This window comes from Lucilia cuprina, chromosome 4 (assembly GCF_022045245.1).
Source record: "Lucilia cuprina isolate Lc7/37 chromosome 4, ASM2204524v1, whole genome shotgun sequence".
Classification (NCBI taxonomy): domain Eukaryota; kingdom Metazoa; phylum Arthropoda; class Insecta; order Diptera; family Calliphoridae; genus Lucilia; species Lucilia cuprina.
The window spans coordinates 28,084,652-28,101,755 of record NC_060952.1 but is presented as its reverse complement, the minus strand read 5'-3'; the positions used below and the strand labels follow the sequence as shown (position 1 = coordinate 28,101,755).

The following is a 17,104-nucleotide window of genomic DNA, read 5'->3' as shown; positions in this document are numbered from 1 at the left end:
GGTGACTGGACTAACAGGAGGAAATGAATGAGGACAACAGATTTTATTGGTTTTCGGCGTATAAATATCTATATCTGTGTACATATTTACATACAATTATTGAAAATTGTCCACATTCCTGTTTTTTATGATATATTTTCATAAATTTATTTGGCGTTAAAAAAACGTAGGTGTGTGTTAAAACAAAAAAAATATTTAAAAATAAAATTAAAAAATAATATGTAATGAATATTTAGAAATTAAATTTAAATAAAAAATAGTACAAGTATACATTGAAATATATTTTATGCTACAATATTTCATTATAATAAATAAGGTTTATTGTTATTGCAGCCCTTCCAACAATGTAAAAAATATGTTTTAGTTTTACAGAAAGAAAGCCAAAATTGTACATGTAAGTTTAAATTTAAAAACTTAAGAATAAATCATAAAATTTGCCGAAACTAAACAAAAAATATTGGCAAACGACTAGAAAGATGAGCACAGTTAGAGCGAAATAGGAAACGCCCAAAAATAAAAAGGACACATTTTTAAGTATTATGTATGCGAAGCCAACAAACCGCATGAATACTGGTATTTACCTATTCAAACAAGATGTTTTAAAGTTTTTTCTTAAGTTTTTATGACTCAGAGTTAAAAGTTAGCATTATGAGGGTAGTGACAGCAAAACTGAATGACAAACAGCATGTTAAAATAACGTGAACATTTTAACTGCTGACAATGTCATAAAAAATCGAAATAAGGAAATTTTTGCAATATTGCAGGAAAACTTCTGATAAAAATATAATGAAATTTTTTTTAAGGAACAAACGTTTGTTTCTTTTTTACAAAAAAACTACTAAGAAAATCATAATGAGGTAGAATATAATTAAATGAAAAAAATAGTAAGAAAATTTTAATGAATCTTTTATTTAATAAATTAAAAGAGAAATGGGAACGAAATAGGAGTAATAACTCTTCCATGTACATAAACAGTCCTTTTTTAATTGAGTTGTCAAGATTAGTTCCAGTTCAGCTCTAGTTTTGTTCTAGTTCAGCTCTAGTTTAGTTTTAGTTCAGTTCTAGTTCAGTTCTAGTTCAGTTTTAGTTCAGTTTTAATTCAGTTTTAGTTCAGTTCTAGTTCAGTTGTAGTTCAGTTCAAGTTCAGTTCTAGTTCAGTTCTAGTTCGGTTCTAGTTCAAATCTAATTCAGTTCTAGTTCAGTTCTATTTGTATTTAGATTTTATGATTATAGCTAATTTCTACTCTTAGCTAACCTTAACAAACAAAATTTAATTTTCTTAATTTAAAATTTTATAATATTAATTTTTCAAACCATTTCTTGGCTCATTATCTACATACAACAATGTTTCAACGTTCTACTTCTAACTTTCGTTTGACATTACTAACACAATAACAATTTATAACAAATTTCTATTAATTTCATTATTTTTAACGTTCACATTGCTGTTTACAACAACATTATTAGCAAAGAAGGAAAAGGACATTAACAGCACAATGACGACGAGCATACATATAAGAAAACAAAAAACTTAGTAAAGTTTGATGACAACAAAATTATTGCCAACATCATTAATTAGTTTTTGTACTTTCCTTCCACTATCGTTGATGACTGCTCTCGTGAACTTAGAATATTGTCTTGATTTTATATATGTACATGTGCATATACATAGTTGGAAAAGACAAGAAACTTGCTGCTTTTTCATATCATTCACCTTCGAACAAAGGGTATATTCATATATGAGTTTTTCTTTCAGTTTGTAATTTCTATAATATACTTTTCCGACCCTATAAAGTATATAAATATATTCCTAGTTTTAATTTTTAAAAAATTTCATTAATATTCTATACATTTATTATTACTCATTCGTCATGTAGACATTTGTCTCAAAATATTTTACTTTTCATGGGCGTATGATGAATATTTATTAAATTGTATAATAAATATTCTTCATACGCCTGGTATGGAAGAAATAATGTATCTCAATAGACAAATAAACAATTTAATACTTAAATCAATAAAAATAAACACATTCCTTTTAAATAAATAACATATAATTTGTTCAACAATCAGTATAGAAAAGAAAAACAAACTTATAATGAAATTCATAAAAAATGTTTTCTATGGGAAAAATACAAAATTGATTAATACATCGAGGAAAAAAAAATTATTTTAAGAACTTAAATAAACTACTTGAAAGAAAGACATTTTGAACAAAGAATACTTGTATACGCTATTGACAGAACATTATGTGTCCCCAAAGATAGATGGATTTCTCAAATTTAGAAAATAAATAACTACTTGTTCTTTTTTTTTTGCCTTTTTATAAATTTCTTCAACATTTTCCACATTCTTATTGTTGGTACAAAATAAATAAAATCAAAAACATACATTTTGCTGGCAAGAAAACGTAAACAAAAAAAAAAAAAATGTCCTAAAACTAACAAAAGTATTGACCTTTTCGTGGTATTATTTGTTGAACAAATATACATTAATATATTTTTTTGCTTATGTTTATAAATAATATTTACATAGAAGAATGAAGAAAACTTTAAAACAAAATTAATTAAATTATTAGCTATTTATATGTAAAATCTTTACATTCAAATTTAAAAAAAATTTAATATGTACATTTGTATGTAAATATTTATTATACCCTCTATCATCGTGAGAATGGTGTATGTAAGATTGTCATTCCATTTGTAATTTCTTTGATCTAATTATCCGACTTTATAAAAAAATATATAAATATATTCTGTATCCCGATTCGATTAAGTCATGTCCATCTGTTGAAATAAATTTTCTAAAGGACCCAGATATGTTTGTCATCTAAATCTTCAATAATTAGAAATAGAAGCAAAAATTTGTATTTTTACATTTTTAGCAGACACATGAAAAGAACAATGTTCAGATTATGTTTGCTTGTTAATAACCAACAATAAACTGCTGGAAACAACAACGCCACTATTGTGAATTGTGAAGTGTATATAAAATTCAGCACAGCCGAATGTAGCACTCTTACTTCTTTTTGTTAAATTGTGGTTTTTATGGCTTAGAAAACTGTGTAAAGTTAAACAAAATATACAAATTTAAAACTTAATTTTCGTTAAGATGAGTGAAAATAACCTCAAAATTTAAATAATTTTAATCAATCATACACTATTAAAATTCTAGGAATTTTTATAGAATATTAAAAAGGAAATCAAATTTTGATTTCATATAACAAACTATAGATTTTATTGGTTTGAAAGTTTTTGATGCATTGACATGGCATATTTAAAGATTTTGTTAAAGAAAGACAAATTGTAAGGTTTTTAAAGAATTCAACTGTTTAACTTAAACTGTTTCTTAAATTGACTTAAACTGTTCTTAAACGGATATAAAACTGCTTAAAACCATTTTGCTGGTTTTCCTCTTATAAAAGCCACTTTATATTATACATATTGATGGTGGCCTCCTGTAGGTTAGTGGATAGTGTTCTAGTCCGGTACACTCCCACCTGAGACACTGGTTAGGGAGTCCTAGGTGTATTTCTTCGGATTTGACGTATGTAAATACTACGATTGTTGCGAATGTGAATAATATTTTTATTTTTTTTTTGCGAATGCAAATATTATAATTCAAATTTATTTAACAGAAAATAAAAAATGATGAAACTACATATGACATAACTACGTACTACTACCAGACATTAGTCTGAAACTTGAGATTTAATGAAGTATATCAGCATTCACTGTTCTTCATTTCGTGGTTCTTTTTCAAAATTTCTTCTGCTAAAATATTTTGTATTATTATAAATTTTTTGTTAGGATCAAAAGATGTAAAAAATATCGTTGAAACATTTCTCATTTTTTAAATTGCTCATATTTTTAGGAATAAAAAAAAACAATAAAAAAAGCTCTTGTATTTAGAACAATAAATTCTTGTTTATGTTTTATTAAATATGTATATTTTAAATAAAACTGACGACTGAGTACAGCTTCTTTTTGTTTTCACATTGTTTTACGTATAAGTATGCAGCATATTTAGTCTTCTCATTCATTTACTATTAGACTTTGTTGTTTTGCTTTTAAAAATACACAGCACGTACACAAGTGTCTGCTAATTTAACTGTCATTCATAGAAAATAATATGTATAATATTATGAAAAAGACTTGATGCGTGTAGAGCAGGGTGGGCACACAGAGAAATTGTCGTATTTGATGATAGTATTTTTCTTTATTTATACAAAGAACAGATTGCTTTCAGCTTCTGTTGGCTATGATTGCCGTTCATTGTCTTAGAGTTGTTTATTTCAGAGAGAAAGAGTGTGTGTATGTGTGTTGAGTTGACTGTGTTATTTCTTATTATTTTCAATATTATATATTCATATACTTATTTTCTTGTAAATAACATTATATAAACACTAGTTATGTGTGTGTGTGTTTAAGTGTATGCCCCTTAACATATACAATACAATTTTCATTATTAATTATGTTTAAAACATTTGCATACATTTTCTATTTGCTTGTGACGTTGTATGGTGAATGAGTGTAAATGAGTGAGTGAATGAATGAGCTGGCGAATGAGTGACTAGAGTTAATTACATAAACAACAAACACTTATACGCCCCGTTGGGTAAATAATAAAACATGACTTATGAATTATCAAAATAAAGTATGCACAATGGCACCAGCGTATTGGGATTTTTTTGTTTGTGAAAAGTTTTAAACAATTTAATATAAAAAAAAACTTTTGTAATAAAATTACATCTAAAATTACAAAAGGGAGGAGTTTTTTTTTAGAAAATGAATACTTAAGCAATTTAAAACTTTAATTATTAAATTATTATTACAAAAAATAAATGACCAAATTAAAACACTTACAAAAAAATTAATAATATCTTAAATTACTTTAACTTATGCATAAACCTCAAATAAATCATTTCCATAGAAACATATACAATTATACTTCCTACTTTAGCTCTTAATCTTCTTAAACATAAATCAGGAAAATTTTGAAAATTTTTTGCTTTTATTATGCTCTAGCACACAATATGAAATTTATTAGAAAACTTACAAAGTTGAATATATGGTTTAGTAAGTGTGTGTGCTAGTTAAATTAATTTAAAGTTTTTTTGTTCTATTTTTTATCACAATATTGACAATTAAATTTCATAATAAAACTAAAACAATGTCCCAACATAGGATAGGATGTTAGTTGTTGCTATTGTTCCTTTTAAAAGGTATTTGTAAAATTTTGTTAAGAATATTGACGTGTTTCTAGAGTAACCTAACCCATTGATATTGGCAGCAGACAACACGAAAAACAAGCAATTTGGGGCATGTGAAAAACTTAATGGAGTATGAAACAACTTAAATGGTGTATGAAGCAATAAAAAAAGACAGGTGAAAGAGGAAAAAACTGTATAAAATTGAAAAGAAGCTTAATAAAATGTTTAGATTCCAAGTTGACAATATTTAACAGGCTAACAAAAAGGTTTAAAAGAAAACAATGCCAAAGTAAAGAGGTCAAATTAAAAGAGAAAAAGAGTTTAAAACTACTTAATTTTATCATTTTAAAGTTAACATTTCAAATAACATTTTCCATACTAAAGCAACATTCTTGTTTTTGTCACACTTTTGTATTTGGTAAAATTACTTTATGTTCCCTCACATGTAATCTCTTGTTTTAAACTTGTAAAAATATTCTATACTATAAAAGTGACACTACATGAGCGACGATGATAAATTCAACTTATAAATATGCGAAACATAAAAAAATGCAAAAAAAACGAAGAAAATTATACGATTAATATACAACACTTTTCAAAAGATTAAACACATAAAATGATTGTAATTATAAAGAAAATGCAAAAAAAAAGGGAAACTCAGCGAGTGAGAGAAAATGTTTATGACATAATAAATTATATTATTATTACAAGGATACAAAAGTGAGTATGTGAAAATAACATACTGTGAAAATTCATTACAACCGGCTAAAAGAGGGTTTTGAACAGTTAACTCATTACTGTTTTATATAAAAACATGTTATAAAAAAAGTGGTAGCATAAAATGAAATACGTTCAGTATTAAGTTAGTATAAAGTCCTTATATGGTTTTTTCTTTTGATTTAAGATGTTTTTGAAGCAGAATTTAGAGTTTTCGTAGATTATTTGCACTAGCTTTCTAAGTTTTTTCTACTGACTACTACATACCCTCTGTATACTTGTAATGACTTACATATGACATAAATAGCCTCTGTTAGATTAGTGGTTAGTGTTCTACTGCAGTAGGTCATGATTGGTGTGTTCGATTTCTAATTGAGCCACTGGTTAAGGAGCGCACAACAGACCCGGGGGCCTGGGTGTATTTCTTGGAATTTGATGTAGGTAGGATAGTGTTCTAGTCTAATAGGCAGAGGGTGGTGTGTTTAATTCCCACCTGAGGCACTGGTTAAGGAGCGGACACTAGGCCCCATATAGACCTAGTTACATTTTTTCGGATTATATGTATATGCATCCCCATTACCAACTAATTAACTATATAACTAAATAATTCCCTATTTGTATGTACTTATTTAAGTAGTTATATGTCATCGAATTTACTAAGTACTTCCTTTTAATGTGATTACAAGGGTAAAGACTTCTATTTGTTATAAATGCATAAGTTGCATATTTTGTTATAAACGCATAAATTGCATATTTTAACATTTTTATAGCATATTTTGCATATTTTTCTAAAACAAATTGTTTTGTTTTCTCTGTATTTAATATTTTTACAACAAATTTGTTATTTAAATTTTTCGATTTTTTTTTTTTAATAAATATCAACATATTTCGACAACAAAATACTAGGTTCTATAAAACACAATTTTACATAGTTTTATTGAAATTTTGTTCTTACATCTCCCTCACATCCATAATTTACTTAAAAACATTAACAAAAGTACATTTATTCACCAAATTTTATTAGAATTGCTATCAAGCTTTCCACTTTCAGAAATTATATATATATCCTTTTTTAAGTTGTCTTTATATTTCTCATTATCCAGATCGTGGTTCCGTTAAAGTGGTATTATAGTACAACAAGCAGTCCTTAAAAAACTGTATATTTGTTGTAAAATGATAAGATCTAAATATCTATTAATATGTACCTTCACAAAGAAATATTTTGGTGCATATTTTTCGCATTTTATAGTGCATAAGCGCATATTTTCAGCGCATAAAATTCCTTGCCCTGGTCATTGCCGTGCTTAAATTATGAATTAAAATATTAATGATGTTTCAATGTAAGTTTTTACTTGGAAAGTTTTGAGATTTTATACTGTGTAACTTAAGTAATAAAAGTTGTATTAACTTATAAAATATTCTTATTTATGTAAAGAGTTAATAAAAATCAACGTATGAAACCAGACAACTTACAATAACGACGACATAAAAACATTTCAAAGTTGTATAATCGGTTGTGACGAACGTTATATACCCTTCACCTTTGTGAGACTTTACAAAATATAATTTTCCGATCGGATAATATAAATTCTTTGAAAACCTCACATACATATCTTCCGTTACATATGAGCGTAAGAACCCCGACAAACCAACAAAACTTTTGGTATATCTTTAAGATGGTTACATTAATTATTTTTTTTTGTTGTTGCAAACTTTATTAAAAACTAGTAATACCTCATCACTATAATGAAGGGTAATTTAAATTAAAAAAAGTTTTTTTTTTCTGTAGAGCATGTTTAAAGAGGACTTACGAAAAAAATATATATTATTAAGGATCCATGTAATTACAATTTTAATGAATACTTTACATTAATTCTTGCAAAAGTTCATTGTATTTATTGGGTAGCTTACATGAAGTACTATGGCATTTAATATTAAAATATATTCTGTTATAAGTTAATGATGGGTGTGACACATCGTTTTAATTAAAAATGTTCTATAAAGAAAAATTTAATTACAAACAAAATCTATTTTTTTTTTTATCAAAATTCGCACAAAATATTTTGTTTTTAGGTCTTTTACACAATGATTAATACAAATTTATTTAGACTATATGATAACAGAGTTCGATTTGACTTAAATTTTTAGAGTAGAACTAATCAGCAAAAACTTGCATTGAAGTGCAAGAATTATTATTTTATCATGTTAATGACATTGGAGGCAAGAACCTACTCCACTCGCTAAGAAATATGGAGTTAAATAAGTACTTATTACTATTGTTTGGTAATAAGATGAAAAGTAAATAGTTTTATTATTGAAAAATCAAAAGTAATCAACGCTAATACACTCTTTATGTCTGAATTCGTTCTAAGTTACTAGAATTCGTTATACATTAAAATATTTATATAAAAATTATCAAAAAAACTGTAAAACTTATAGCAAACTTTAATAAGGACTCTTGCTGTTAAACAGTTGGATTGTCCCTTGCTGTTACATGTCAACCTAAATTGTTACTTTCAACATTTAAATTAAAAAAAAGTTATACCGCAACAAATATCAAAAAAGAAAGTATAAGGATTTTAATATTTAAGGACAACTTTAAATATTAAACAAATACCGTAGTCTGCATATCACTATATGAGAAGAAAGCAAATACTTAATATAATAACAACGATGACGATAATGACGCTTGTCTTCTCTTAAGTATCATTGAAATTAAAAAGTTTTCCAACCAAATTAAGGGAAAACAATAAACGATATTGAAAAAGTGTCATGTTTAAAGTTAATAAAGAAAAATTGTGTGTTTATTAAAGTTTCCACTTTAATTTAAATACATATGTATATGTATACTTTTGATAGACTTAAATGTATTTTTGTATATATTTATGTTTAAATTTATGAAAATTTTATTTCAGTTTAATTGTGATAAAGACAAGCAGCTATATAAACATGTAAGTATACACACAAACACTTATATGTATGTATGTATTTAAAAAGGAAATGGGAAAGAGATTGAAGAGGGAACGAGCTACAGTAGCCGAGGCAGTATAATAAGCCAATTATGTTTAAATGCTTGGAAAACATACAACAACAGACATGTAAACATCAACTAACAAACATACAGTTGCGAACAAATAAGAATATTTTTTGTTGCCAAGATTACAATAACAAAAATATTCACAAACTTACATACATACACAAACCTTTAGACCTACAAACACATACACACGCCAAAATTCTTGCAAACACCAACGCACCTTTTTTTCAACGTGTTTCCTCCTTTACCTTTAACAACAACAAACCAACACATACACACTGATATATTCAAAAGGAAGAGGAAAAAAGATTCATACTATAGTTTTTACTTTTATCGCTTCTTTTGTATTTTTGGGAGGCTAAAAGGTGCGTGTATGTATGCGTATATTTTCCTTTTTTTTACTTCATATTGCCTTTAAGTCCTTTTTCATTTGTTTACAGTAAATTTTCTCTTCTGTTTTACTTTTATTTTCGTAGGCACCACTTGGAACAGCTGAGTGCCATGTAAACGTTGAAAAAAAAAAAAAACAAGAAAAATTATATGAAATTTATTTGGTTTATACGACTATAATATACACTCACACTCACTCTTTTTACTCTCATAAACAGTTACACTTTCTTTTTTACAAACGCAAAAAATATCGAACCATTGTTATACGTTTGCACAGTGGGTATTAAAATATATATTTATTGTTACTGATTATAAAGTAGGCCCTAAAACTCATACTATATGTTCTTCGGATTTTAAATCTAATATTATTAAACTGTAAACCTACGTTCATTCTTCTTTTAAAGTTGGAACGAGTAGGCTTTCAGCTGTCAGAGACGTGAAATAAAGCAACAGGCTAATGTGGAAATTAAAGCAGTGAATGCCATGATAGCTTACAGTTTTCATTCACATCGAAGCTGCTTTCAACAATATACAAATTCACACTCAATCCTAAGACCAGTTCGAAAATATCCCGGCGCTAAGTGACTGGATCAATCTGCGAGATGTTCAATATAACACCACTAGACAGGATCTTATCCAAATTTGGAAAAAATGGGCTCGTAATGGGGTCTTCAACAATGGCTTTATGAAAGCGTAACTAAAGTAATTCTAAGTTAGACATCGACATTCTGTTGAACTGCTTTGGATAGGAGCATAACTTCTGTGTTATTACTACAGGAAGTTAAACTTTCAGCGAGGTAGGTGAATTGTCAGAATAATTTATTAATGTATACTAGACTTATTGGGCGAATATACACAAATAACAGACGTATTAATCGCATATTGGCAACATACATTTGTGGGGAACTGTAAGACATTGGTCCCATAAAGGAGATCCTGTTCAAACGGAACACTAGAGCAGGGGCTGATGTCTATTAGCCCTATTGATTTATTTAAAAGCTCTAAAATTGAAACGAATCTGCCATCTTCTTAATATCAACTATAGCTTCACACTTGAAAAGCTTCACATCATGAAAATTGGGTAATTGAATGAATACAGTCAAACTTTCTTATTACGAACATTTTAAAACCGTTAAAATTTTTTAAAATTTTGTATACTTTAAGACAACTTGGTGGCACTACTAACCAAAATGGGTGTTTTTCTTTTAATTTATTGAAAAGTTTAATTTTAAATTAATTATGAGAATTATTACCAAGTTCAGCCTTTTCAGTTGCGTGTATTTCTCATTAAAAATTCTGTATTGTTCAAGGTCAAAAATCGAAACCTATAAAGAAGTTTGAAAAAATATACTTGTTTTTTTTACGAACTCGATTTAAAATAAATAAGTAATTTTTTTTTAAATTTCAGTAAAGATTTTTCTTTATTACACAAATTAAATTTATTAATCAAAAATATTTTAATCATAATTTGAAGTTCTTAATGTCAGTGTGCACTTAAACATAAAGAAAAATATATAACAAAACGGACGAAAAGGTCCTGTTTTTTTTTTGTTCTTGTGTTTGAGCCGTTTTTTTTTATTTTTTTTAGGAGAATATTTTGTTGTATTATAAAAACCGCCTTCTCAGCTGGCTAAATAGGATTGTAGCGTGTGTTTATATATGAGTGGAGAGAGTTGCAAATATATATATGTATGTGTGTGTGTGTTTATAATTGAAGCTTTTGTTTGGCAAAGCACTACAGACATTAAAGTAATTTATATGTATGAATTTTTTGTATATATGAAAAAACAACTATAAAGACCCTATACACACCATCCTTCTTACAACATAAATAATATACCAAAATTTTTGTTATAAAAAAATAACCTTTTAATATTTAATACAATTAAAATAAATTTATTTAAATTTAAAAAAAAAATATATATATATTTTTTATTTTCTTATTTTCATATAATTTATTTAATTTATTTCATTATAACCCACTTTTTATTATAAATGCTTTTAACATTTTTTTAAGCTTTTAATTTTTTTAATTATTTTCACTTTTTCATTAAGATTTTTTAAACATTATTTTATATGACATTTTTTCATAACATTTTGAATACATAATTTGTAATAATTTTATATATATTTTTTTGGTGTGTGTATATTTTTTTTTACAATAACACAAATTACATTAAAATTTATGTACACACACACACTCATATACACTGTTAAAAGAAAATTAAGAAATTGTATCTCATCACACGAAGCGCGTTAAAACGCGCAATAATGCGCTTTTAGGAACCGTTTTTATTGAATGTTGCGTGTCAACTAAATTCCCATACATGCGCTGCTTTATTTTCAGTTTCAGTCTTCAGTATTTTCCTTTTGAAGTAAAAACAAAAAAAATCGAAAAGAAAAAATATTTTAGTTTTATAAAACGGCTGTCATGTTTTTTTCTTTTCATTGTATTTGTTTTTGTTTTGTTTAAGGATATGTGTATATGTGTTAAGGATTTTTTCTGTATGATAGTGTATGAGAGAGAGAGAGAGTAAAAGTTTTTTAAACGAGTTCAAGCTTTTGTGTTATGATGGTGAATTTAAGGTATTTTTTTCTTGTATAAATGGTGAAAAGCTTTTTTAGAAAAAGTTTACGGTGGTCACAGGAGTCAGATATTTCTTTATTTTTTATTAATTTAGCTATAAAGTCGACAAACTTCATTTAACATAATATTTCCTTTAAAAGCAAATGAAATCTTTTATATAATTTTAATATTCGTGGGAACAATTTCTATATTTTCTGCAAATATAAAATTTTAGAAAAGTATGGACAAATTGCCCAGACTATTCAGGGAGGATTGATAACCAAGAATTAGAAGCTTTATTTAATATTTAAAAATATTTGACACATTCCTAACATTATTTAACCAAACTTCTAACCACCGAGCGTTTAGCTATTTTAACATGCGCTTGTCCTACTAGGAAGTCAATCGTCGCCCATAGATTACGACGAAACAGAAAAACTTGAGGTTTGTTTTTCAAGTGCCCATTCTCTCGTTTACAATAGGGACACTAAAGTAACGATTATTTTCAGCCTCGTCTTCAATGAGTACATACGTGACGAAAGAGGAAATAGAACCAACCAGGTTTTTACAGATGCATTGACTCTTTATCAAACTGCTGGGTTTCTATTTTTACATATGGAATAAATAATATCTAGATAATTGAAAGTTTTTCAAAACTCTTCTTAAAAATTTAAAATATTTTTACATTTTTTTATAATGATTCATTCAAACCACTGTAACTGTCAAGCTTTTTCACAAAAAAGCCAAGTACAAGACAACAACAGCATTTGCTTTGTCACCACGAAAGCTTTTTATTACTCTTACACTCAAAAAAAGCTTAAACAAAACATTGGCAAAAACAAATGCACTCAATATAAAGAATAACTCATTTAAAAGGCAAAATAAAGAAAATCATAAACTTTAAAAAGAGAGAAAGTTTAATTTATTTACATATTATGCCAACATAAATTTGTCATAAACTACACGTACATACATAATATATAATAATTTAATAGCTTTTTTGTCCCCAACATACTCAGGTAATAAACACTTTTAGAACAGAAATACATACAAACATACTTTGTTTATATACTCCCCCTGCACCTCCGCAAAAACACAAGCCTAAAAGCCCACAACACTTTTTATATTGAGTAGGAGATTTATGAAATACAGACACACATACACATACAACCACTAACTCAAAATAAAAACAAACAAAATCCTCAAACAAAGAGAATATAATAAAAAAATTATTTAAAACGAACGACAGCAACAACAACGAAAAATGCTCAATCAACTTTAAGAAAGGTAATGGCTAACAAAAGCCATGCTTTCAAGGATGACAAGGATGATGAGAATGAAAAAAAGGCTAAAAGACAAAAAAAATATTTTAATAAAAACCGGCTAAAGGTAGAAACAAAAAATATATATATGAAATGCAAATAACAAACAGGACTAAAGAAAACAAAACAAAATTAATTTAATTTAGCAGGGGGAAAAATTTAGAAAAACAAAACAAAGCATATCTTTTATATGATTTTGTGGAATCAACTTTTTTAACACTAAAAGACATAAAGGAAAATGTAGCTGATGATGACATGAGTTAATAGTAACACAAAAAACGGACGGGTCAAATGTTAAAAGTACTCTTAAATTTGAATTAATAAACAAAAAAGCAAATACCAAAAAAATCTGTTTTTGACCTGACAGGTGAAATATAGAGCATAATAAGAGTGTTAAGAAGTGTTGTTTCTATGTGAGAGTGTTCGAAATAGAGGATACTTCATGGTTTTACTGTGATGAAATTGTTAAATAAATTCTATGAAATTTAAATATATTTAACTAGATCTTAAATTTTTAGAAAGTCTTATATTGTATATATTATAGAGTCAAAAGTTTGGTGGGGGAAATATTCAGAAAACTATACCACGATATACACATACCTATACAAGGAAAGCGTGTTCAGTATCCATTTGTTGGCAACTAAAACTTGACAGCAAAAACAAAAATATTATAAGAATGAATGTATATAGTTGAACATGGACCACCATTTGATACCCTACACTATTGAACATGTACAAAATGAAGATTATGTTTTAAATAATAAAGCATTTTATACAGCATTTAGCACAGAAATATACACAAACAAATAAAACTTAAAAAAAAATAAATAAATAACTGTTGTACCTCTCCTCTAACACGGTATTACCACTTTCAAACAAATATAAGCTGTATTACCCAAACATATTACTGCTTTATCTTGATGTTTTTATGCTTTTATTTATAATTTGTTGAAATTTTCAGAGGTGGTCTTAGATTTTGGCTAATTTTTCAGTTATGTATGAACCGATTTTGCTAATTATCGACAGCATGTCTGGAAGAATTATTGAAGATTTGGATTCCGAAAATATTTGGGGTCTTCAGAAAATTTATTTCAATAGACAGAAAGACGGACATTGACTTCGCTATGTATAAGGACGCAGAATATTTATACATTTTGTTACGTCTACATTAAATAATAAATATGGAGCTATACTTATACATTTTGCTACGTCTACATTTAAATTATTTATGTACAATTTCATAGTGTTATTAAGGTTTATAAGTAACTTTAGATATTTTCTGAAGAGGATTTTTCATGATACAACATGATTATGAGCTCAAAAGCCCTATTCAGGGGATACGGTTATATGAGGCCTAGGCGAAATAATGCATTGATTTAACCCCTTTTAAATAGTCTTTGGTCGTTGAGTATAAAGAAGAGTGTTAAATTTCATCAAATTATCTTGCAAATTGTAGCGTTCACACACGCTTTACATGGACACAATGACTCTTCAAACGGAAATCATAAAAAAACATTAAAAATTCCTTAATATTAATTTTATTGTCCTACTTGAAGGTCGCTTAATTTCTAGTGCGAATTCCTATTTCATTGTAAATTCCTATTGCATTGTAAAACAATAAATAGTAATGAGTTAAAAAGCTAATAAAACCTCTTTTCACTACTTTCCATTTTAACTCAATATTTAACATGGTGATGACATTGGTTTGCCGATTCGCTTACAAATAGAAAGTTAATGAAGTACCTGTAATTTCACTTACAAAGAAGTTATTGAGAAAGTTGTGTTGTTTTTAATAATAAAAAATGTCCAGTGAGAATACGAACCAGGAACTTCAGTTATTCAGTCCAATGTTTTATTCACTGAAACATTGTTTAGCGCGTCAAATAAAGATTTTCCTATACATACAAATTTAATTCTTAAAACACCATTCTATATTAGATTATAATAAATTTATTACTGAAGTACTTCTAAGTAATGCAAACGGTAAGTAGTTGTCATTGAAATCCGTGTTGTTGAGTAAGAAATAGTCATTATCAGATCTTTGCTGGATATATTCTGAGGTGGAAATTTGACTCTTTTTAACACAAACTGAGATAGATCAAAATCTGCTAGACCAATTCTCACGTATCTGCTGGACTTGTCCTGCCATTCTATTTTACTAAATAGTATATTGATATTATAGAAGCATTTTGTTCAAATAAAGCAATTTATTGAACTTAATATATCAATATATAACTTATAGACTAAAGTGGTTAAATTTCAAAAAGTTCTATTTCTTCGTTATCGATTATTTAAAAGTTATTTTTTTGTTCATTTCGAAATTTAATCATACTTTCTCTACATCTTTTATTTCTACTCAATTACCTTTTGTGGCAAACGAAGTGGCATTCTTTGAATTGATGTAGAAATAAAACTTAAGAAAATATAAATCAAATTACTTGTTAAAAAGTCAGAAAAAGTATGAATGTAAGTATTGTTCAAAGAAATAATACAAATTAGTTTCAGGGTCAAAATTGTAAACGACATGTAAAATCTTTAATAAGAAAAATATGCTAATAAATTATTAAGAAATGTAATGTTTTGTAAATGTTTAAATTTCAAACATAAATAACTAAGACATATTTTATTATTTTAATAATCTTGCGGTTTATTTTCACAGACATTACTTTTTGCCAACAAATTAAGGAGTTAACTATAAAGACTCAGACCAACATTAAATGTACTTATTTATTACCAAATTCTGCCATAAAACCTTCATTTATACTGGCATTATCCTTTACCAACGGTACTTAGTAATTATTATATTTGTAATTATGGTATAACAATAGGAAATCCTTAGAAAAACGCCAACAACAATATAAATTACAATATTATTACCGGCCTAACTCGCGTGCCATATAACGTATAATAAAAATCGTAAATTCTTTTTTTGTGCTTTCTCTTCTCTCAAATCCAGCTACAGCTAATTAACACTTATGTATTTTATACAAAATTATGGTAATAAAATTCATTCACAACTTACCTTATAAACTAACTTTAAAGGACCGGTCTAAGTATAATTAAATTGCAGAATAAGCTAGAAGGGGTCCGTTGTCTTTAGATTGTGCTTTTAAAACTTAAACATTTCTAATGATGATGAATTAAGAAATCTGCAAGAAAAACGAAAATAAGATTAAAATAATATTTTTTTTTTGTATTCAAGTAAAATTTCTATTTGAAAACCACATGAGAATTTAAATGAGCAAAAAGAAAAGAGTAAGAATAACTTTTAAAAAAATAATATAATGTAGTATTTTGTATAACAATTATATATAAAAAAACTGAATTGAATAGAAAAGAATTAAAAGGCCCATAAGCAATGCGGCATAAAAATTAAGTTTTGATTTTATAGCAAAAGAATCTTTAGAACACATTTACAGACAGATATACAACATACACACGCACACAAACACACTTAGAGCATATAGAACGAGACTGAAAAAATACTGTGTTGTCAAAAAACAAAAAAAAAAAAACAAGTCACGTGTACTACAAAAGCAGCCGTTTTGTATAAGTATGTACTACAACGTCTAGTACAAGTAATAATAGCTACCCACCACACATTTGTGCTTATTCCTAGCAGGTCGACAAAGAATAAATGCATCAGAAATAAAAAATATAAATTCTTTGTAAACAAGGGCGAAAACAATAGTCGCTTTAGTGACAAGAAAGTGGTCACTTGAAAAAAACATAAGCTTTTTGTGGTCTTTTTGTAATGTATGGTGTGAGGTTTAACATCCTCGTAGTTCGATCACATGTTAAAATAGCTAGTATTGAATAATGCGGCATGTTTTCTTTGTGCCGACCGATCGGTTCATAAT

The 17,104-nt window shown here is 27.1% G+C and overlaps 1 protein-coding gene across 1 annotated transcript in view; it reads right to left on the bottom strand.

Annotated features, from left to right (window-relative positions):
- LOC111690014 overlaps positions 1-17,104 on the bottom strand; it is a 202,286-nt gene that overhangs the window by 66,900 nt on the left and 118,282 nt on the right. The window contains exon 5 of the mRNA XM_023452479.2: positions 16,267-16,393. The gene's annotated coding sequence lies outside the window, so the exon portion shown is untranslated. The remainder of the gene's footprint in view (positions 1-16,266; positions 16,394-17,104) is intronic.